General features: G+C 39.4%; 1 long non-coding RNA gene across 3 annotated transcripts in view; it reads right to left on the bottom strand.

Annotated features, from left to right (window-relative positions):
- Positions 1-8,594: 8,594 nt before the first annotated feature.
- Positions 8,595-22,594, bottom strand: part of LOC118540934 (uncharacterized) — a 50,230-nt gene continuing 36,230 nt past the window's right edge. For all 3 annotated transcript variants that reach the window (XR_013449900.1, XR_013449902.1, XR_013449901.1), the window contains exons 4-5: positions 22,063-22,122; positions 8,595-9,038 (exon numbers count right to left, since the gene is read on the bottom strand). This is a non-coding gene — a long non-coding RNA (uncharacterized LOC118540934). The remainder of the gene's footprint in view (positions 9,039-22,062; positions 22,123-22,594) is intronic.

The raw sequence follows: 22,594 nt of genomic DNA, 5'->3' as shown, positions 1-22,594 counted from the left end.
TGTCACCATCCAGTGTGATCCTGGCCATGGGATGGTTGGCTCCCAGAGTGTCTTTTGCTCAGAGAACAAATCTTGGAGGCTGAGAGGGTGAATTATACTCATTCAGTGAATTTTATGTCATATGACACATTGAAATAATTTACACGAAAATAGGATGGTTCAGAAAATAAGAATAGTAATGATATGTCCTAAAGGACTATCTCAGTTGTTGGGGTTAGTTTTAGGGGGTTTACTGGCTCTTTCCACCTTGAAGCATTATGATGAGTCTGTGGTGGTAGCAAAGTTTATTGCACGGATCGTATCACAAGTCAGCCTGGGTCTGTGAACAGGAAAGTCTCCTGACCAGATATCCTGGCCCTAGCTCTCAGCATTTTCTCCAATATATGATGTGCTTTTGTTCCATTTTTGGTTGGTCAGCTGACATGCTGGTTATTGTTTCAGATGTTTTTGGGGGATTCTCTCACCGCTTAAATTCCCTCTCTGCTTGAGCTGATTCTGATTATTACCTAAGAACAGATATGGCTTCAGCTCTTAGGGAAATCTTTTGTTAGGATCCAAAGTATTTTTCTGGGGTGTCCTGCCCATGAATCAGTACTGTGGTCTTTCTTCATCTTCCAGTCTTCCTCTTACCACAAGACTTCCTGGAGAAGCACAACCTTTTACACGCTTTTGATTTTCTTGTTCAAGAAAAAAGACAGTGGGATAGTCCTGAAAGGCAAAAACAAAAACAGAAACACACACACACACATATATATATATATGGCTATTTACAGTATATAAATATATGTATATTATATACTGGCTATTACTGGCTATATATATATATATTTATATTTATATTTATATATACTATATAGCCAGTAACAGCCAGTATATAAATAGCCAGACACTGTAAATATATACATATTTTGAGATATATATATATATATATATATATATATATATATATATATATATCTCAAGTGTCCAGCACCCAAAGGTGATCCTGGAGTTACATAAACTATCTCTGAAGATTGAAAAACTGGAGCAAGAGAGAGAAAATCATTTAAATAATACTACACCTCTTTCTCCAAGAAGATGGAGAAAAGATTTGCTTTTGTCTACAGCTCTAGAAAGAAAACCTTAGTTTATCAACTCCACTGAAACATCATCGTTTATTGTAATATATAACTTTGGTAAAACTTGCTAATACACATAGTGACTGTGGAACTATGGATACTTTATATCACTCAGCTTAGATTTGTACTTTTCTGGATTTGGCAGGCTGGCTGAAATAAATAATTACCTGTTAAAAATCAGTTTGTCCTAATTCTCTTTTTTTCTGCCCAATTTTCATTTGAATATCTATGTCATACAACTTAAGTGCCCTGCACAAGTCCACTTCCTAAAGTGAGTTGTTTCTTTTTCATTTTATTAAATCCCAATGGTCGTGAAGGGCAATGAGTTTACATAGTAGTGTTCATGTGGTTATTTCTCTCTTTCTGGACACCAGGTATATATTCTTTAGTTCATAAGAGACTGTTATCTGTGGTCATTGTAAACATCCCTCTGTCTTTTCTTATCTCTTGATTGCCATTCCCCATTTCTCGCTCTCCACCTTCCAGTAATCCACTTTAATTCAAGATAGATACCCTTAACTACGCATGCAGGTTTGGGATATGAATATGTTCCTCACATTCCTTGCTCCTGAGTGCTGCATAATATTCCATAACATGTATCTCCTACATTTGCCTATTCATTTTCTTTGTGGTGAACACTTAGGTTGCCTCCAACTCTCCTTTACCCCATACAACTCTGTAGTGAATATCCTTGTATACATCTCTGATCTGCTTGAGGCTTTCTCTTGGATATATGCTCAGCAAAGGAGTTGCAGATCAATTTACTTCACTGTGCGGGAGAGTTCTTTTCTGTCCACACTCACACAACATACAGTAGTACTTACCTTACTAATTTTCATAATCGTGATTTTCTTATCCTTTTAGTAGCTGCAGGATCTATAGTGATGCTCATTCCTGATGTTGATAATTCATAGCTTCTCTCTCTCTTTTTTCTTTCTGACCAGTCTGGCTATAGGTTTATCAATTTTGTTGATCTCAAAGAACTAGCTTTTGGTTTCATCAATTTATTCTTTTTTTCTTTAAGATTTTATTTATTTATTTGACAGAGAGAGACAAAGCGAGAGAGGGAACACAAGCAGAGGGAGTGGAAGAGGGAGAAGCAGGCTTCCCGCTGAGCAGGGAGCCCAGTGCAGGGCTCCATCCCAGAACCCTGGGATCATGACCTGAGCCGAAGGCAGCCGCTTAACTGACTGAGCCACCCAGGCGCCCCTTCATCAATTTATTCTTCTCTTTACGTTTTCATTGGTTTCTGCTTTGATCTTTATTTCTTCTGCTTACTTTGGGTTTAATTGGGTCTTATTCTATTTTTTTTTAAAGATTTTATCCTTAAGCAATCTCTATGCCCAACATGAGGCTTGAACTTACAACCCCAAGATCAAGAGTTGTGTGTTTTCCTAACTGAGGCAGCCAGACACCCCTTATTTGGGTCTTCTGATTCTAGTTTCTTAAGGAGGAAACTGAAGTCATTGAGATAGATCTGTCTTTCTTTATTTTTTTGAGAGAGACAGAGATGGGGGGGGGCAGAGGGAGAGGGAGAAAGAGACTGTTAAGCAGGTTCCACACCCAGCATAGAGCCCAACATGGAGCTCTATCTCATGACCCTGAGATCATGACCTAAGCCAAAATTGAGAGTTGGCGTTTAACTGACTGAGCCATCCAGGCGCCCCTCTTCTTTTCTAATATAAGCAGTCAGTACTACAAATTTCTCTATGAGAACCCCAATACAAGCATTCCACAAATTTCAGTATGTTGTGCTAAATTTCATTCAGTACAAAATACTTCCTAATTTCCTTTTCAAGCTCTTCTTTTATCCATGGGTTATTTAGAAGTGTGTTACTTAATTTCCAAGTATTTGAAGGTCTTTTCCAAGTATACTTTTGTTATAGATGTCTAACTTAATTCCAGTGTGAACAGACAACATGCTCTGTGTGATTTGAATCTTTTCAAAATGTATACATATTTTGTAGTTCAGAATGTGGTATCTTGCTAAATGTTCCATGTACACTTGAAAAATACTTGTGTATTTTGCTGCTGTTGAGTGGCCATTTCCTATATATGTCAGTTAGGTCAAGTTGGCTGCCAGTATTGTTCCAGTCTTCTCTATCCTTGCTAATTTTCTGTCTACATGTTCTATCAATTATTGATAGAGGGATATCAAAATTCCCAACTCTAATTGTGGATTCATCTATTTTTCCATGCAGCTTTCAGTTTTTGCTTCATGTATTCTGAAGCTCTATTATTAGGGGCATCAATGTTTAGAATTTGTATGTTTTCTTGATGAATTGACCCCCTATCATTATCTAAAACCTTTATCTTTGATGTTTTGTTCCCAAACATAATTTGTCTGATATTAATATAACCACTTCACCTTTCTTTTTCCTAGATTAAATTCTAAAATAAATTCTGAGAACCAAAGTGAGCCACTTTGTATAATTTTTTAGTTGTTATATTGAGAAAAGTAAAAATAAACCAGTGAAATTAATTTTAATAATGTATTTTCTTAACCCAAGATTTGAAAAATATTCTCATCTTAACATGTAATCAATATAAAAGCTATTAATGTGATATTTAACATTCTTTTCTTCCTAGCTTCAAAATTCAGTGTATATTTTTTTATTTATAACACGGCTAAATTTGAACTAGCCACATTTCAAGTGTTCAATAACCACATACGGCTAATGGCTGTTGTATTATATGATGCAATTCTAGGTTTTCTACAATGTAAATGTTAACAAATATTAAAATAAGTGTTAATATTTTCATATTTCTAGGGGTATATTTGACTTTTTTAAGTGTACCTTGGAATCTGGAAGACGTAAAGGAGACATGTGCAAAGAACGTAATGCCGGGTACAAGAGAGGAAGATATTTATCTACAAGTAGGATATAAAATATTACAGGAATGCCAGTACTGTAAGTGAAGAGGTAATAGAAATAAAAATTACTCACTGCTCTAATTCCTCCAAGCTCTTGAAAATGCACATAGTAATGATGAGTTACCAAACTTTAAATATCGAGTTCCTGATTCAGAATGTTGATAACTGTGAGTGACAGACTTTTATCCCAAGTCATACAGAACAGCTGTTTAGTGCTATGAACACCAGTGCAGATTTGTGGAACTAGATATGGGGCAGGAGTGACTTAGGCCTCTGAAGAGTAGTAGTGGGAGTGGAATGAGTATATGGAGTGGATTCACCATCTCTGCTCAGGAAACTCTTCAGAGCAAGCCTGAGGCCTGGGATGGAGACCAGCCTGGGATAGAGACCACCGTCTTATGGCAGATGGCCAAAAAAAAAAAAAAAAAAAAAAGGCCATGGATGCTTTCTGTTTCTGTATTCACATCCTTAATAATCTCTCTCATCAGAGGTAGGGTCTTTCTTCATCCCTTGAGGGTTTGGGCTACCTTTGATTTGATTTGGCCAATGGGACAAAAATAGCAAATAAGATGCAGGCAGTCTCGCAAATCATTGTGCATTAGGACTTGCCCCACTGCTGCTCTTAGAACCCCATGTTCTAAAAATTTTCTCTCCACGGCTACGTCCCTTCAAAACATTGCTACCTCAACAAGTCTCTTACACATTTCTCTCTCAGAAAAATTGCAAAAAGACAAAATATAATGGTTGTTTTGAAGCCTATTCTTATCTCCCTCATCTCCCTCACCCTCAACAATGGTTCCGCCAGGGGAACTGCACGTAATGTCTCTGAAACCCCCCATTTCCTGCTTCAACACTTGGCCTGGTTTGTTACAACCATGGGTAAATCCACCCTGTCAGTGGGGTACTCTTGTCATGCCCAGTACAGAGAGAAGTTTCTTGGTATCAGAGATTCTGTAGCAGCATTAGGAGAACAAACCTTCCATCACACTTCCTTTCCATCCCCACTCACATCCTGAGTCCAGGTTTACCTCCATGTGACTGGAAAGAATGTGTTGGGTGAGTACCTCTTCAAGATCTGTCCATTTTGCCTGAGTAGTTTCCCACAAAGGCCACACCAACCACCACCTCAACAAAACAACAAAAAGCAAATTATTTCATGTGTCAAAACCCTGATCAGTTCTTTGTAAGCTGAATGTGTCCCATATATAATGAGCCCCATGAGATGCCTGGGGTTGATACTTGATAACTGCCAAGTTGATAACTACAATCCTGTCTGTGCTTTAGCTTAACAAACTGCTAGCAAATGACAAAGGTATTTTGAAGGGCCTCTGTGGCAAAGCAATCCTAAAATTTAGTTCCCTAAAACAACTATTTATAAACAAGGATCTTCTGGGTAGTCTTTCTGGTATGGCTCAGACTCTACTGGACTGGGTTAAACTAGCTCATGTATCTGTGGTCAGTTGGTGAGTTAGCTGGGGACCGACTACTCCCAGGGGCCTCACTCACATGTCTGGCAACTGGTTGGCTATCAGCTGAGCAAAGAAGGGGCACCTGTCTTTCCTCACCCCGCAGGTTATCAACAGAGGACTGTTTTCAAATATGATGTGCTTATAAACAGTGGAATTTACTCATTCATCAATATTCATAAAGTGCCTACTATGTGCTGGGCACTATTCTAGTCACTGAAGAGAGAGTCATGAATATTAAAAAACCATTAAAATTTCATGCAGATACTAACAAGAATGAGGTGTATTTATATGTACTGACATGAAAAGATATCTAAAATATGTAAAATGAAAAAAAGCATGTTGCAGAACAGCATGTATCATATGATTCCATTCGTGTAAGAAATTATTTATTTGGGGGCGCCTGGGTGGCTCAGTCGTTAAGCGTCTGCGTTCGGCTCAGGTCGTGATCCCAGGGTCCTGGGATCGAGCCCCGCATCGGGCTCCCTGCTCAGCGGGAAGCCTGCTTCTCCCTCTCCCACTCCCCCTGCTTGTGTTCCTGCTCTCGCTGTGTCTCTCTCTGTCAAATAAATAAATAAAAACTTAAAAAAAAAAGAAATTATTTACTTGTTTGAGAGAGAGAGAGCATACACGCATGTGCATGCAGGCGAGTTGGGCGGGAGCAGAGGGAGAGAATCTTCAAGCAGACTTCCCACTGATTGCAGAGCCTGACATGGGGTTCGATCCCAGGACCCATGAGATCATGACCTGAACCAAAACCAAGTGTTGGACACTCAACCAACTGAGCCACCTGGGCGTACCCTGTGTAAGAAATTCTTATGCACCTATGTACATTACATACGTATATACACAATTTCACAGTGATTATCTCTGGGATTTGTATTTGTGGGATGTCTAGGAAGAGAAACTATTTATTTGGCATTTTATACTCATGTAATATGAGTGTGTTTTTATATATAATAACTATAACTTTATATGTATATATAATAGAAAGCACTAGTGTGATTTTAAAGACTAACAAAAATTGTATTTGGCTGCTAAAGAGAGTAAAGACAGAGGGCAGTAGCTGGAGTGGCACCTCAGGGTAAGGGGTAGATTGGCTGCAGTAGATGGGGGGGCGGGGTAGGGTGGTGCATAGAGGAGATTGGCACAGGAGAGCCACACAAGTTTCCTGATAAAGCCATAGTGGATAAGATTCGGAACTCAGCTGCGGAAAATGACCTCAGATGGGAGGATGGGCATCTCTACTTTACAGGGGGAAAAGGAAAGAACAAGTGTGGGCACTGTTTGGTTGTATATGAGGTGTATGATCTGGCTTCTGTTTTCCCACTTAAGTAGGAGGTAAGCACATTTCCTCAAAGAGAGGGAAGAAGTAAAGAGGTCTGCATTTCAAGAAAGGAAGAGAAGGGTTGAAAATATCATAGAAGGTCTTAACAGCAACCAAGTCTAGGATGGCCATTGGAAAGGGTGCTGAGTGAGGAGAATGTCACTGGAGATATGGAGCTCAAGGAAATGAGAGGCCAGACCCGAGCTGGGGTAATATCCTGACCCTACACCTCCCTGTTAGGGACCCAGGCCAAGGGAGCAGGGGAGGGGATAGAGGGATGACAGAGAAGGTGGAGTGTATTTGGCAAGGCATAATTCAGGTATTCCTGAGTCCCTTGGGCATACGGCTATTTATTGCCATCTAAATCCCCGTGTGGTCTCTAATAATGACATCCCTGGCCCTCTGGAAATCAAGACTCTCTGCCTTCCCTCCTGTCTCCTGGGACCTGAAATTCCATCACTGGTCTGATTGATAAGTGCACCAGGTCCTCCAAAGGGGGTGGAGGGGAGCTCAGATATTTTGCTGTAAATCTATGTTTCCTTTACCATGCCATTTACTAGGTCTAGTTTGTGGCCGCATTCTATTCCCTACCCACCCCACACCCACCCAAAATATAGTTCCCAAGAGAGGATCAAGCCTACTGGCTCCAGGAGGTAGCAACCCTTGAGGGCTAATTAGGCGAGGTTCTGCTGGAGATGTTTTCCCTCTCATGAGTCCTGCCTCTACAGCCTCCCAACCCTCCCAGGGCTGCCCCTAGTCCAAATTTCAGAGTTTATACAGGAGGGAAATCTAAAGTCATTGTATAGCTTCTTATGCAATTTCTATCTTTTATGAGTAATATGGGTTCTTGGGATGATTGGAAGAGATGGTATCTTTAGCATTCTGACTGAAGGGGAAGGTGGAAGAAATCAGTGGTTATGCACATGGAACCTAACATTCTGCTCCCAGAGGTCACAGGTGGTTCTGAACACTATTTGGGCACATGACTGCTTACCCAGAACCTGTCAACGGATAATCCAAGGAATTAGGGTGCATTTCCGAAATGTTGAGCTGGGCGCAGTCGGTCTCTGGTGATGTGCCTACAACTGACGTCCTTCAGTTCATCACTACCTGTGACGATGCACCCAGACCAGGAATGCATGCACCTACCCCTGCCCATGTGTCTCAGAAAAACTATCACATTCGATTTCACAATAAAGCACCTCCCCTCCAACCCCATAATACCATTTTAGTGGTACAGAGACCAGAGATGCTCCTGTACTTGACCTCAGTACTTGTAGTAGTACTAGTAGCCTCAGTGCTTGACTACAATTTGCAATTCAGCTTTGTCCTGTGGAAGGCCAAATAGCTGATGCCCCTTACAGCATCATTTCTGGCATTCCACAAAGCCATATCTAATCACATCTAATCCGAGTAACAGTGATGGTCATGTATAAAAAGAATGTCATTGAAATGTGTAGTCACTACTGAATTTTCTCTTTTAAATATGGGCAGCAGGTATTCTAGATGCAACTTGGTGAAAAGTCTCCTTATGTGCTTTATATTAGGATTCCATCAGTCAGTTGAAGGATATATACTACACATGTCTTATTACAAATATCCCTAATATGTATTACTGTGATAAATCACGTTAAACCTATTGACTGTATGTACAAGAAACGTTTAAATATTTAAATAAATGGGGAAATAGTTTTACCGTTAATATTAAATATTGACAGTGAATTATAAGGACAACTTTAGGGAAAACATAAATTTTTAGCCAACAAACATCTAATAAAATTAAATAATTGCACGAGGCAAAACAAGAGTTTCCATCAAAGTGATAATTTTTATGGAATTGCTTGATATGATAGCACTCGTTGTGTTAAACAAAATGATCTTTCATAGCTGTATTGAGTTATTTTAGTTCCTTTAGGCCACTATGTTTTTACGCAAGTCCTCTAGGAACTCACCAAAGCAGAATGGAAAAAGTGTCAATGCTGCCACTTCAAATGTGATAAAGCGAAAAAAATTCCAAATCACATGTGACATTCATGATAAAGTATCATCAATTATAATGTAATAAACTATTATAAGATATAGGAAAAAAGGAAGAAATTGTGAAGAAAAAATGCCATAGTTCCCAAATATCTTGCTCTTCTGACTTCATTGGAAAATGGAGGTCTGGGAAGTATCACAAAGAAGCAGTAAAATAACCATGGGAACAACCCAGCAGCAGATAGTGCTGAGAAATTCTTGATAAATTCTTGTTCCTGCATGAGAATAGAAACATTAAAAAGTTCGACTATTAAACTTTCATAATACATTTGCAATAATTGTTCAACTGTCTTGGTTTACCCAAAATATCTAATTTTTCTTCCTCCAGCATCCAAATGCATTCCATGATCCTCATAATAAGCTTTGGCCTCCACTTTGATCAACTATTATATTCCTGTACTTGACCTTTTGGCAGGAGGCCAAAATGTGTATTTGATACGCCCTTGAAGATGCCCTCTCTGGAGTGGTTCACTTCTAACCTTAAAGCCAAACTTCAAGCTTTCTCAGACACAGCTCATTCTGCTTCCAGGGGCCACCTTGCCACTTCCATGGTTTCACCTCCCAAGACTCAACATTTATGTGATGAACCCTTCTAAAAGCTCTCCTCAGGGTTCTGCACATTTGTGTTCCCTGAACAGGGTCAGACACAATATATCAAATTAGTGCTGGAATAATTCTTTGTGGTCACCAAGAAAGAAGACAATAATTTGGTATTGATTTGCCAGCAAGTGGTTTTTTTCTACTATGGGGTTGGAACTTTCAGCCCCACCCCCTGACCTCGGGGGAGAAGAGTGGGGTTAGAGATCGAGTTCAATCACCAATGGTCAATGATTTAATCAATTGTGCCTCTGTAATGAAGCAGCCATAAAAAACAAACAAACAAAGGACTGGGTTCAAGAGCATCCTGGGTGGTGAACATGTGGAGATGCAGGGAGATTGGTGCCAGAGAAGTCATGCCCCTCCTCACCCTTTCCTACATACCTTCCATTTGGCTGTTTGTGAGTTGCATCTATTTATAATAAACTGGAAATCTCGTAAGTAAAACGTTCTCCTGAGTTCTACACGCCAATCTAGCAAAATAGTAGAACCCGAGGAGCATGTCCTAGGAACCTCCAGTTTATACCCATAGGTCAGAAGGACAGGTGACAACCTGGATTTGTGATTGACATCTAAGTGGGGGTGGGGAACAGTCTGGTAGGACTGACCCCTTAATGTGTGGGAGCAGAACCATCACCAGGTAGATAGTGTCAGGATTGAACTGAATTGTCAGGTCTCCAGCTGGTGTCTCAGAATTGCGTGGTGTGTGGAAACGCCACACATCTGGTGTCAGAAGTGAATGGTGTTGTAGTGAAGTGTTGAGAATAGAGGAGACACAGGAGGAGTGTGTTTTTCTTTAGTAGAAAAAAATGCATATTAGTTTCATCCCTGTGCATGTGTATGCTGACGTACTTTAGAAAAAATGAACTCACCAGCCCTTGCTGGTTGCGTCATGTCTCTGTGGAGATATTCATGAGATGGGAAAGCATGCTGCTAAAAGCCATGACTCCAACCATTAGAAAGAACCATCTGGCTGACAATACCTTGTATTTTGGGCAGTTAGAATTCTGAAACCATAGAAAGCATGACACTGTTGCCTGGAAGAAGCAATTTAGCTTATTATCTAAATTTAAACATCCTAAATATAGTTCCAAAGTAGTTTCCTGGTTTGGAAAATTACCACAACAACAGAAACAAATAAAACCTAAAGGGAGAATATAAACAATGTCCAAGAAGGAAACACTTTTTGGAACATAAAAACCAGAAATAAAGTTTCCTAAACAATATTTGAAGTTTTCATGAGTTTTCAAACAATATTCAATGGCTGTATCTGTAAAAGGGACTGCTAGCCTTTGTGATCAAGACTGATGATAATTTTTAAGTGAAAGAAAATTCCAAATAAATTCTTACGCTGCCTGCTGTGTAATGTTAAGAAACTCTGGAATCCACTGGCCATTCAAATTCTGGGTCCTCCATCTACCTGCTGTATGTGCTAACCTCTTTGTGTCTCAATTTCCTTATTTGTGAAATGAGGATTTAAAAATACTATTTATTTCATAGAGCTTTGGCTACTCATGAAACAAATATTTATAGAACACCTACTATGTACGTCTATAATCAGGTAGAATTTTTTTTAAAAGGCTGATGTCTTGTGGAATGTATATTCTGTAAAGAAAAGGCAGAAAAGGAGCAGTAAACATAATAAACAGGTAAATAGTACTTTAGAATGTGAACATTGCTATGCAAAAGAAGAAGTATAGCAGGTTGGGGTAACTAGAAATAGCAGAAGTCAGTGAGGGTGTGACTGAAGTAAGATGATAAGAGTAGGACTAAATAGTTTGAGGAACAAATGAAAAAATGGATATAACATACTTATCACAGTATGTGATATATTGCAAACAATATTAGCTGTGATGATGAGATCATGAATCCTGCATTATAAGTTTTAACATAATATAACACACATTTTTTATTACTAAAGGTCATCTTCTTCCCATCTTACTAAATAAATACTGAACTAGAGTTTAAATAACACCGACTTAAGGGGACGCCAGTTATTAAAACACCCACGTGTCACACTCTGGTCCAGGAATCTCAGAGAACTCGTGGCTCTGAGAGAGTTCTGGCTATCACCTTGGTCAGATCACATAGAGTTGAAAAGCAGTGAACCAGCTGTCCATCCCCAGGTATGCTCTGTTCTTAGAATTTTCGTGATGTGACACACATAGTAGAAAATACTTATACCTCCTAAAAAGTGAGAAGCAGATTTCCTGGGTGTGTCTGTGGAAATGTAGGGGTTTGTCAATTACCCTGGAAAATGGTGGGCAGAAGTAAGCACCCTGTATGTATATATGGATGTATAGCAATTTGGCATGGCTGGAATGAAATTTTGGGGGTGGGGCATGTCAGAAAGTAAAATTAGAACGATGCCATAATAATAGATTTCCAAGCATGTGAGAGGCTTGGAATTTACCCAATAGGTTATAGAGAATCATTAAACAATTTAATAGTGGGAAAGAATATAAACAGATATGCAATTTAGAAAGATTATTCCAGCTCCTGATGAGAAGATGGATTCCTTGAGACAAAAAAACGGGAGAGTAAATGTCATCATAAGAGCCATATGGACTGTGCGTTTACATTCTGGAAGTAATTAAATCAAGGGTTGGAAAGACTTTTAATGAAAATGGATTGATGGGTTTAAAGGCACAGCAGGATAGAAATTTCTATTATAAAATAAGTAGGAGTAGACAATAGGGATTTCATAAGAAAAGGCAGCTGAGCATGAAGTATTATCAAGAAAGCTTGGTTTCTGTTCAGATAGGAGGGAATAAAGGTAAACCTGTTCAACAGGCTAGCTGTGGGTGTCGGGGGTGTGGGCCTAGCAGGAAAGTCAGGTGGTGGACAGCAGGATTGGAGTCGCTTGGATTATTTTGAAGGGAAAGCAGAGGTGATGGTTTGGGTCTGTTTTTTTTTTTTTTCTTTTAGGTTTTAGGAGTAAATAGCAAGGATGAAGGAAACTGAAGGCTTAAGTAGCAGGATGGGAATAAAATTTGGCAATAGGGCCAGGAAGAATAAGCAAGAGCAAATCCTATTGGTTAAGGGGGCTTGAGGTGGGTGGCAGAAAGATTCCAAGCTGATAGATGTATTTGTTTATTTTTTAGCTCACTTATTTAGAGTTTATTCCAAATAATCACTCCTGAATTTGATTAGATATTTATGAGTTGAGCAACAAATGTCTTCTAGAGCTGTTTCCTTCTCCAGTGAATAGAAAACACTTTGTTTTTGTCTGAATTCATGTTTATGAAGTTGGTAAGATTAATAGGTCAGAAGTCCATATCCTGCTTTTCTCAGGCTTCAGAGGCCAGAAGTGAGAAATGGAGCTTTTTATTTCAACTCATTCATCATTGTTTTTAAAAAGCAGGAAGTATGGGGTGCCTGACTGGCTTAATTGGTGGAAGGTGTGACTCTTGATCTCAGGGTTATGAGTTCAAGCCCCACATTGGGTGTAGAGATTATTTAAAAATAAAAACTTAAAAAAATACATTAAAAAATAAAGAGGAGGAAGCTGTTGCCATAATTTAGCAGGCTCCTTTTTCCTACTCATTAGCTTTCAGACATTTGTCATTCAGTTAGAATGGCTGAACTTAGAATGACAGCACACACCCTCAATAATGACCAAATATCTAATCTTCCTTTTTGGGAATTTGTGTGTGGGGGGGGGGGAGGGCATGGGGAGTTTCTTCTACTCTTCTATGTTCTTCTAACTGATCTAATAATCAAACTGACATGATCCCTGATCATGGAGAGAGGCGAGGGAGAGAGAGAGAGAGCAACACACAGGGGATTGCACAAGGTAAACAGTTTCGACTAGGAAAACAAGAGGGACTGATTCTCGTGAGTTTTTACAACCAGCAGAGCTCAAAGAGTGGAGTGTTAGAGGTCAGTGACTTGGCTAGTATTGAGCCCAGCAGGCACTGCAGTGCTCCTGTGGAGAAGGAAATCAGAGGCCTGGGAGTGGAGGTTGCAATCTGAGGATCCCCTGGTATGGACGGGAAGAGATGGTTCTCCCTTCTTAGAGTGCATCTGGGAGAGGTAGCATTGCCTCTCAGGGGACAAAAGAGCTGGCAGGTGCCATTGCACTGCCCCATTCCTTAGCATAGGGGCAGATACACCTGCTGAGGATGGCTAACCTGGACATCAGCTTTTTGTTGTGCTTTACTCTAAGCTTTAAGCTCCTGCACTGGGTGCAACTGCCCTGGGACAAACCAGCACCAGCCCCAGTGAGGTGAGACCCTCCCCCAAAGGATGTGCATGGGTCCATACCATGCCAGGTCCCCAAAGTTTGGAGTTGTGAAATTCACCTGGCCTGCCTGGGGTAATACACAGGTGCACTGCGCTGCCAGGCAGGCAGATGGCCCAGGCATAGACAGGGTGAAGGCAGGAATGTGAGGGATGCCTGAGATACACGAAGGGAGATTGTTCATTCTTCTGGGAGGGCTTCCCAGACAGCAGGGAGGGGGAGGGAGGTGCCATCTCCCCTCTCTGGGGATGAAGAAGAGGGCTGGTGCCATTTTTTCTCCCCCACCCATCAGCACAGACTGACTTCAGTGAGCAGCACAGTGCCAACAGTGGAGGCCAGAGCTGCTTACACCAAGCCCCACCCCTCTGCACTCTGCAGGTGCTTCTTTACTAAGGCAAGTGCCTGAGAACCAGAGCAGCAGGCCCTTCCCCCAGAACACCAGCACAACCCCACCTGCCCCACCCCCCCCCCCACACCATGTCTACCGAACATAGAGTGTGCAAAGTTTCAGTTCTACTGGAAATATCAGCCGGTCTCCTTTAACAAGCAAAACCAGAGTACACCTAGTTAAAACTCACCACACTCTGAACAAGGTTCAAACACTCCCCACTGCAGGCAAGGAGAAACTCTGCAGAGGATGGACCTGAAGGATAGAGCAACCAAAACATAGCAGGAGAGTGCACACACCATACACCAGAAACACTTTCTGAAGCATGAGGCACTGGACACTCTTCTTAATAAAGCCATTACTCTCAGGAGAGGAAACTTTCCTAATACACAGTCTTTCCTAATACACAGAAAACAGGCTTTCCTAGTACACAGAAGACAAAGACCTAGACAAAATGCCAAGATGGAGGCATTCATTCTAAAAAAAGAACGAGAAAAGGTCATGGCCAGGGATCTAATTGAAACAAATATAAGTTAATATGCTTAATCCAAAATTTAAAACAATCATAAGGATACTAGCTGGGCTTGAGAAAAGCATAGAAGACACCAGGGAGTCCCTTACTGCAGAGATAAAAGACCTAAAAACTAATCAGCCTGAAGTAAAAAATACTATAACTGAGATGCAAAACTAACTGGATGTAATGACCACAGGATGGAAAAAACAAAGGAATGAATAAATGATATAGAAGATAAAACTATGAAAAATAATAAAGTTGAAGAGGGAAAGAAAAATACTGAATCACGAATGTAGACTTAGGGAACTCAGCAACTCCATTAAGTATAATAACATTTGTATCATAGGAGTCCCAGAAGAAGAGAGGAAAAAAGAAGAAGGTTTACCTGAGGAAATTATAGCTGAAAGCTTCCTTAATCTGTGGAAGGAAACAGACATCCAAATCCAGGAGGCACAGAGAAGGCCCATCAAAATTAACAAAAGCAGGCCAACACCAAGACATATCATAGTAAAATTTGCAAAATATAGAGATAAGGAAAAAATCCTAAAAGCAGCAAGGGAAAAGAAATCCCTAACTTACAAGGGAAGGGTTGCAGCAGATCTGTCTGCAGAAACTTGGCAGGCTAGAAGACAGTAGCATGATATATTCAAAATGCGGAATGGGAAAAATAAGCAACCAAGAATACTCTATCCGGCAAGGCTGTCATTCAGAATAGAAGGAGAGATAAAGAGTTTCCCAGACAAACAAAAACTAAAGGAGTTCGTGGCCGCTAAATCAGCTCTGCAAGAAATATTAAAGGGGACTCTTTGAGTGGGAAAGAAAGACCAAAAGCAACAAAGACTAGAAAGGAACGGAGAAAATATCCAGAAACAATGACTTAACAAGTAATACAAGGGCACTAAATTCATAACAATCAATAATCACTCTGAATGTAAATGGACTATATGCTCTAATCAAAAGACATAGTGTGTCAAAATGGACAAAAAAATAAGACCCATCTATATGCTGCCTACAAGAGACTCACTTTAGACCTAAAGACACCACCAAATTGAAAGTGAGGGGATGGAGAACCATTTATCATGCTAAGGGATGTCAAAGGAAAGCCCGAGTAGTCATACTTATAACAGACAAACTAGATTTTAAACCAAAGACTGTAGCAAGAGATGAAGAAGGGCACTATATCATAATAAAGGGGTCTATCGAACAAGAAGGTCTAACAATTGTAAATATTTATGCCCCCAACTTGGGAGCACTCAAATACATAAAATAATTAATAGCTAACATAAAGAAACTCATTGATAATAATACAATAATAGTAGGGAACTTTAACACCCCACTTACAGCAATGGACAAATGATCTAAGCAGAAAACCAACAAGGAAACAATGGCTTTGAATGACACACTGGACCAGATGGACTTAACAGATCTATTCAGAACATTTCACCTTAAAGCAGCAGAATACACATTCTTTTTTTTTAATTTAATTTTATTATGCTATGTTAGTCACCATACAATACATCATTAGTTTTTGATGTAGTGATCCACGATTCATTGTTTTCATATAACACCCAGTGCTCCATGCAGTACATGCCCTCCTTAATACCCATCACCGGTCTAAACCATCCCCCCACCCCCCTCCCCTCTAAAACCCTCAGTTTGTTTTTCAGAGTCCACAGTCTCTCATGGTTCATCTCTCCCTCTGATTTTCCCCCCTTCGTTTTTTCCTTCCTTCTCCTAATGTCCTCCATGCTCAGAATACACATTCTTTTTGAGTGCACATGGGACATTCTCCAGGATAGATCACATACTAGGTTACAAATCAGACTCTAACAAATACAAAAAGATTAAGATCATACCATGCATATTTTCTGACCACAACATTATGAAAGTTGAAGTAAACCACAAGAAAAAATTTGGAAGGACCACAAATACATGGAGGTTAAAGAACATCCTACTGAAGAATGAATGGGTTAACAAGGAAATTAAAGAAGAAATAAAAAAATACTTGGAAGCAAATGAAAATGAAAACACAACAGTCCAAAACCTTTGGGATGCAACAAAAGTGGTCCTAAGAGGGAATTATATAGCAATACAGGCCTACTTCAAGAAGCAAGAAAAATCTCAAATACACAACCAAACCTTACACCTAAAGGAGTAAGAAAAGGAACAACAAATGAAGCCTAAAGCTAGAAGAAGAAGGGAAATGATGAAAATTAGAGCAGAAATAAATGATATAGAGACAAACAAACAAAAAACCCCAGTAGAACAGATCAATGAAACTAGGAGTTGGTGTTTCAAAAGAATTAATAAAATTGATAAGCCCCTAGCCAGATTTATCAAAAAGAAAAGAGAAAGGACACAAATAAATAAAATCATGAATGGGAGAGGAATGTGATCTCTTCACAACCAACACCACAGAAACACAAACAATTATAAGAGAATAGTATGAAAAGTGACATGCCAACAAATCGGGCAACTTGGAAGAAATGGATAAATTCCCAAAAACACGAAAACTAGCAAAACTGAAACAGGAAGAAATAGAAAATTTAAACAGACCCATAAACAGCAAAGAAATTGAGTCAGTAATCAAAAATCTCCCAAAAAACAAAAGTCCAGGGCCAAATGGCTCCCAGGGGAATTCTACCAAACATTTATGGAAGAGTTAATATCGATTCTTCTCAAACTGTTTCAAAAAATAGAAATGGAAGGAAGACTTCCAAACTCATTCTATGAGGCCAGAATTACCTTGGTTCCAAAACCAGACAAACACCCCACCAAAAAGGAGAATTACAGGCCAATATCCCTGTTGAACAGGGGTGCAAAAATTCTCATCAAAATACTAACAAATTGAATCCAACAGTACATTCAAAGAATCATTCACCATGATCAAGTGGGATTGATTCCTGGTCTGCAAGGGTGGTTCAATATTTACAAATCAATTGACGTGATACACCACATTAATAAAAGAAAGGATAAGAACCATATAATCCTCTCAATAGATACAGAAAAAGCATTTGACAAAGTATAGCATCCATTCTTGATAACAACCCTCAACAAAGGAGGAAAGGAGGGAACATACCTCTATTTCATTTAGAGGCCATATACGAAAGACCCACAGCTAATATCATCCTCAATGGGGAAAGACTGAGGAACAAGATAGGGATGTCCACTCTCACCATTGTTATTTAACATAGTACTGGAAGTCCTAGCCTCAGCAATCAGACAACAAAAAGAAATAAAAGGCATCCAAATCAACAAGAAGGAAGTCAAAGTTTCAGAGATGACATGATACTCTATGTAGACAACTAGAAAGACTCCATGAAAATATTGCTAGAACTGATAAATGAATTCAGTAAAGTCTCATGCTACAAAATCAATGTACAGAAATTTGTTGCATTTCTATACACTGATAATGAAGCAGCAGAAAGAGAAATCAAGGAATCAATCCCTTTTACAATTGCACCAAAAACCATAAGATATCTAGGAATAAACCTAACCAAAGAGGTAAAAGATCTGTACTTTGAAAACTATAGAACACTTATGAAAGAAATTGAAGATGACACAAAGAAATCGAAAAACATTCCACGCTCATGGACGGGAAGAACAAATATTGTTAAAATGTCTATACCATCCAGAGCAATCTACACATTTAATGTAATCCCTATCAAAATACCAATAGCATTTTTCACAGAACTAGAACAATCAATCCTAAAATTTGTGTGGAACCACGAAAGACCCCAAATAGCCAAAGAAATCTTGAAAAAGAAAAGCAAAGCTGGAGGCATCACAAATCCAGACACCAGCTATATTACAGAGCTGTAGTCATCAAGACTATGGTACTGGCACAAAAACAGACACATAGATCAATGGAACAGAATAGAAAATCCAGAAATGGACCCAAAACTATATGGTCAATTAATCTTTGACAAAGCAGGAAAGAATATCCAATGGAAAAAAGGCAGTCTCTTGAACATATAGTGTTGGGAAAACTGGACTGCAACAGGCAGAATGAAACTTTCTTATACCATACACAAAAATAAATTCAAAATGAATGAAAGATCTAAATGTGAGGCAGGAAACCATCAAAAGCCTAGAGAAGAAGACAAGCAGCAACCTCTTTGACATCGGCCATAGAAACTTCTTACTAGACATGTCTCTGGAGGCAAGGGAAACAAAAGCAAAAATGAACTATTGGGACTTAATCAAGATATAAAGTCTCTGCACAATGAAGGAAACAATTGACAAAACTAAAAGACAACCAATGGAATGGGAGAAGATATTTACAAATGACATATCTGATGAAAGGTTAGTATCCAAAATCTGTAAAGAACTTACCAAACTCAACACCCCAAGAAATAAATAATCCAGTTAAGAAATGGGCAGAAGACATAAATACACATTTTTCCAAAGAAGGCATCCAGATGGCTAACAGACACATGAAAAGCTATGCTCAACATCACTCATCATCAGGGAAATACAAATCAAAACCCCAATGAGATACCACCTCACACCTGTCAGAATGGCTAAAATTAACAACACAGGAAACAACAGATGTTGGTGAGGATTCAGAGAAAGGGGAACCCTCATGCACTATTAGTGGGAATGCAAACATGTGCAGCCACTCTGGAAAACAGTATGGAGGATCCTCAAAAAGTTAAAAATAGAACTACCCTATGATCCAGCAATTACACTACTAGGTATTTACCCAAAAGATACAAAAATACTGATTAGAAGGGACACATGCACCCCAATGTTTATAGCAGCATTATCAGCATTAGCCAAATTATGGAGCCCAAATGTCCATTGACTAATGAATGGTTAAAGAAGATGTGGTATATATAATATATGCAATGGAATATTACTCAGCCATAAAAAAGAATGAAAGCTTGCCATTTGCAATGATGTGGATGGAGCTAGAGGGTATTATGCTAAGCAAAATAAGGCAGTCAGAGAAAGACAAATACTATATGATTTCACTCATGTGGAATTTAAGAAACAAAACAGATGAACATAGGGAAAAGAAAAAAGAGAGAGAGAGAGACAAAAGATACAGACTCTTATCTATGGAGAAAAAACTGAGGGTTGCTGGAGAGGATGAGGGCAGGGGATGGGCTAAAAGGATGATGGGTATTAAGGAGGGCACTTGAGATGAGCACTGGGTGTTATATGTAAGTGATGAATCACTAAATTCTACTCCTGAAACTATATCACACTCTATGTTAACTAACAAGAATTTAAATAAAAACTTGAAACAAAACAAATTGATATGAAACAGATTAACAGGAGAGAAATGAATTTAATTATCTATACAAAGGGGCCACAGAGGAATATGAGACCCACAGACAGGCAGCTGAGGCTTACACGCTGCCCTGAGCTAAGGAGAAGCAGGGGTCTGGAACTTCAAAAGGGAGGAAGACAATTCACTAGCAGGTGGGAAGAGCAAATATTTGGTAAACAAATGTTTGCCAAGATTTGTGAAGTCTTTCTCACCTAAAACAAAGTTAGCTTTGCTAATAGCTCTCTTTTTGGTTCATGAAGGCTCCTTATCTAAATTATTTGGGGCAGTTAAGGGGAAGGTAAAAAGAAAAACTTCTTGAGTCTTCTGTTTCTTAAAAATAATCAGCCTAAAATAATCCTCATGCCAAAGAGACACATTTTGGGTGGCAATTGTGCCCAGTTTCTCCACAATTTCCACATGGATTCTCTTTGCAAAGGCTCATCCAACCTTATCTAATAAATTCAGGGTCCTATGTAGGTTTGAGCAAACTGATCTCATGAGAACAGAATAAAGGAAAGATTTTAGTGATGGAAATAATATATACAAATAAATCAGTAGGAGTCATTTTAGGTAAAAAGTATAGCGGTGGAAGGGTCATCAAGCCTCTTTGCTTTAATAAGCATTTTATGACATAAGCCCACTGGGCTGATGGGCTGGTGGGTAAGGACAAATGTGGTACTTTCCAATGTTAAGTTGGGTGTGGGGGAGAACATATCCTGGTTTTTATGGGAGCAGGTACAGCTCCTGAACTGCCATCTTGCCTTACCCACTCTCATTGTATGGACCTGGGCATGTTATGTTAATTAGTCATTTATGGTATTTTAGATCATTGGACCTCTAAAGGATCGGGTGTGTGCAGGTGGGAGAATCTCACCTCAAGAGTGGGGTCGTTCATGGCATCAATCAGTTGACTAAAATATGTGTTTTTCCTGTCAGAACATAGGAAGAGGCTCTCTTTGTACTGGTGGGGAAGGGAAGAGGGAAGCCCAGGTGGTTGAGTGGAAATCTCTCTCTCTTGATCTGGACCACCTTGTGGGTAAGATGTGTAGAAAGAAACTGAGGATGCTCAAATGATTTCCCCCATAGGAAGCCAAGCCAGATTTTGGAAGTCAGAACACAGGCAAAATAAATGGGGTTCAGGACATACCACTCCCAAATATGGCCCTTTTAGCCTATTGAATATCTTACACTGAAAGAATTTGAGAAAATGGCAGAAAGAGGAAGGTCACTCTGATTGTTCCCTCCTCCCCAACCTCTTGTGTTTGTTGCCTGAAAGTAGGAGCAAAATCTCCCATGTGAAAGGTATCCTCCCTACATGAGGGGAAGGGAAAACATCCTTAACCCTAGAAAATGGGAATTCAGAGCCTAGAAGGGTGTATAAATACACCTTCTTACCTCTTCACCATTTACTACCCCTAGCCCAAACCCCCTTGTGTTGTCAACTTATCACATATTTATCGTGTCTTTGTCTGAAAGGTATAAAAGCTTCCTGCTCTGCTTACTTGCGTCTTCATTGTCTTGGGAAGGCTCCCATGTCTATGTAACCAATTTTTTTTTCCATGTAACCAATTTAATAAATTTGCATGCTTTTCTCCTGTGACTCTATCTTTGTCAGTTTAATTTTCAGACCCAGCCAGGGACCCTAAGAGGGTCAGGAAAATTTTTCCTCCTCGAGAGGGAGAAGGCTGTAAATTTGTGTCAGCCATTTGACGTTAAGTAAACCATCTCAGTTAGGGTGTCAAATAGGACAAGGTCTACAAGCCCTCGGTGCACACCAGCACAAATAAAATTAGGAAACTGTAGTTTATATGCCACAGTTTTCATGCACTTATATATTTTATGTTCCTTTTCTTTTCTTTTTTTTTTTGTTTTAATTGGTATTTTAGAAAATCTTTTGTGAAAGTTCCAATCTGTCTTAGCTGTGCTAAGGAGGAAACAAAGAAATGAGTTTGTGTCCACGCTTGGACCAAAATTAAATGGCACAGAATTCAAATACACGTCAGTGTCAGGTGACAGAAACAACCAAAACGTGAGAGCAAGTAGGTGGGGTGAAGAGCCACTAGCTGGCAGTTGGACCCGTTTGGAGATTCTCTTACAAAATAAAAGCTTGGAAGTGATTTCTTTCCTTTTGCTAATACATTTGGCTGTTCCTTTCCGGGCAAACCCAGACCTCTAAAGTGAAAATATCATCACAGTCTCAGGAAAGATTCATTGCTGACCTTATCTGTTTTTATTCCAGGATACTGGATCACCAAACAGCTGGGTGAGATGATCTCTCCCTTTAAAAATAAAACAACACATAATAAAATAAAATTAAAAAATAAATAAATAAAATAACATTAAGTGATTTGTGCAATGATACTTGACAACTTATTTCTGCAAGAGATGTTTATTACAGTGACAGCTGGCCTCGTTAATACTCACTGTTAGTAGTTACTTACCCTTAAATTTAAAAAAAAATACGTATATTTCTTTCATCTGGAGTGGCCAATGCTTGAATATCTGTCATTAACAATGTATTTGTATTCATTATCACTGTTTTACTGCATCTTCTTTAAAGCATTTTTTCTCACAGGGGAAAAGTTAGCAAGTTCTGTATGTTTGTAACAGATTTTTTTAAAGACTTTATCGGGGAGAGAGAGAGACAGAGCAGGAATGGGGAGAGGGGCAGAGGGAGAGGGAGAAGCAGACTTCCCACTGAGCAGGGACCCCCCCTCGCCGATGCAGGGTTCGATCCCAGGACCCTGAGAT

This window comes from Halichoerus grypus, chromosome 7 (assembly GCF_964656455.1).
Source record: "Halichoerus grypus chromosome 7, mHalGry1.hap1.1, whole genome shotgun sequence".
Lineage (NCBI taxonomy): Eukaryota > Metazoa > Chordata > Mammalia > Carnivora > Phocidae > Halichoerus > Halichoerus grypus.
The sequence above is the reverse complement of the archived record's forward strand: the minus strand, read 5'-3'. Positions and strand labels throughout refer to the sequence as shown.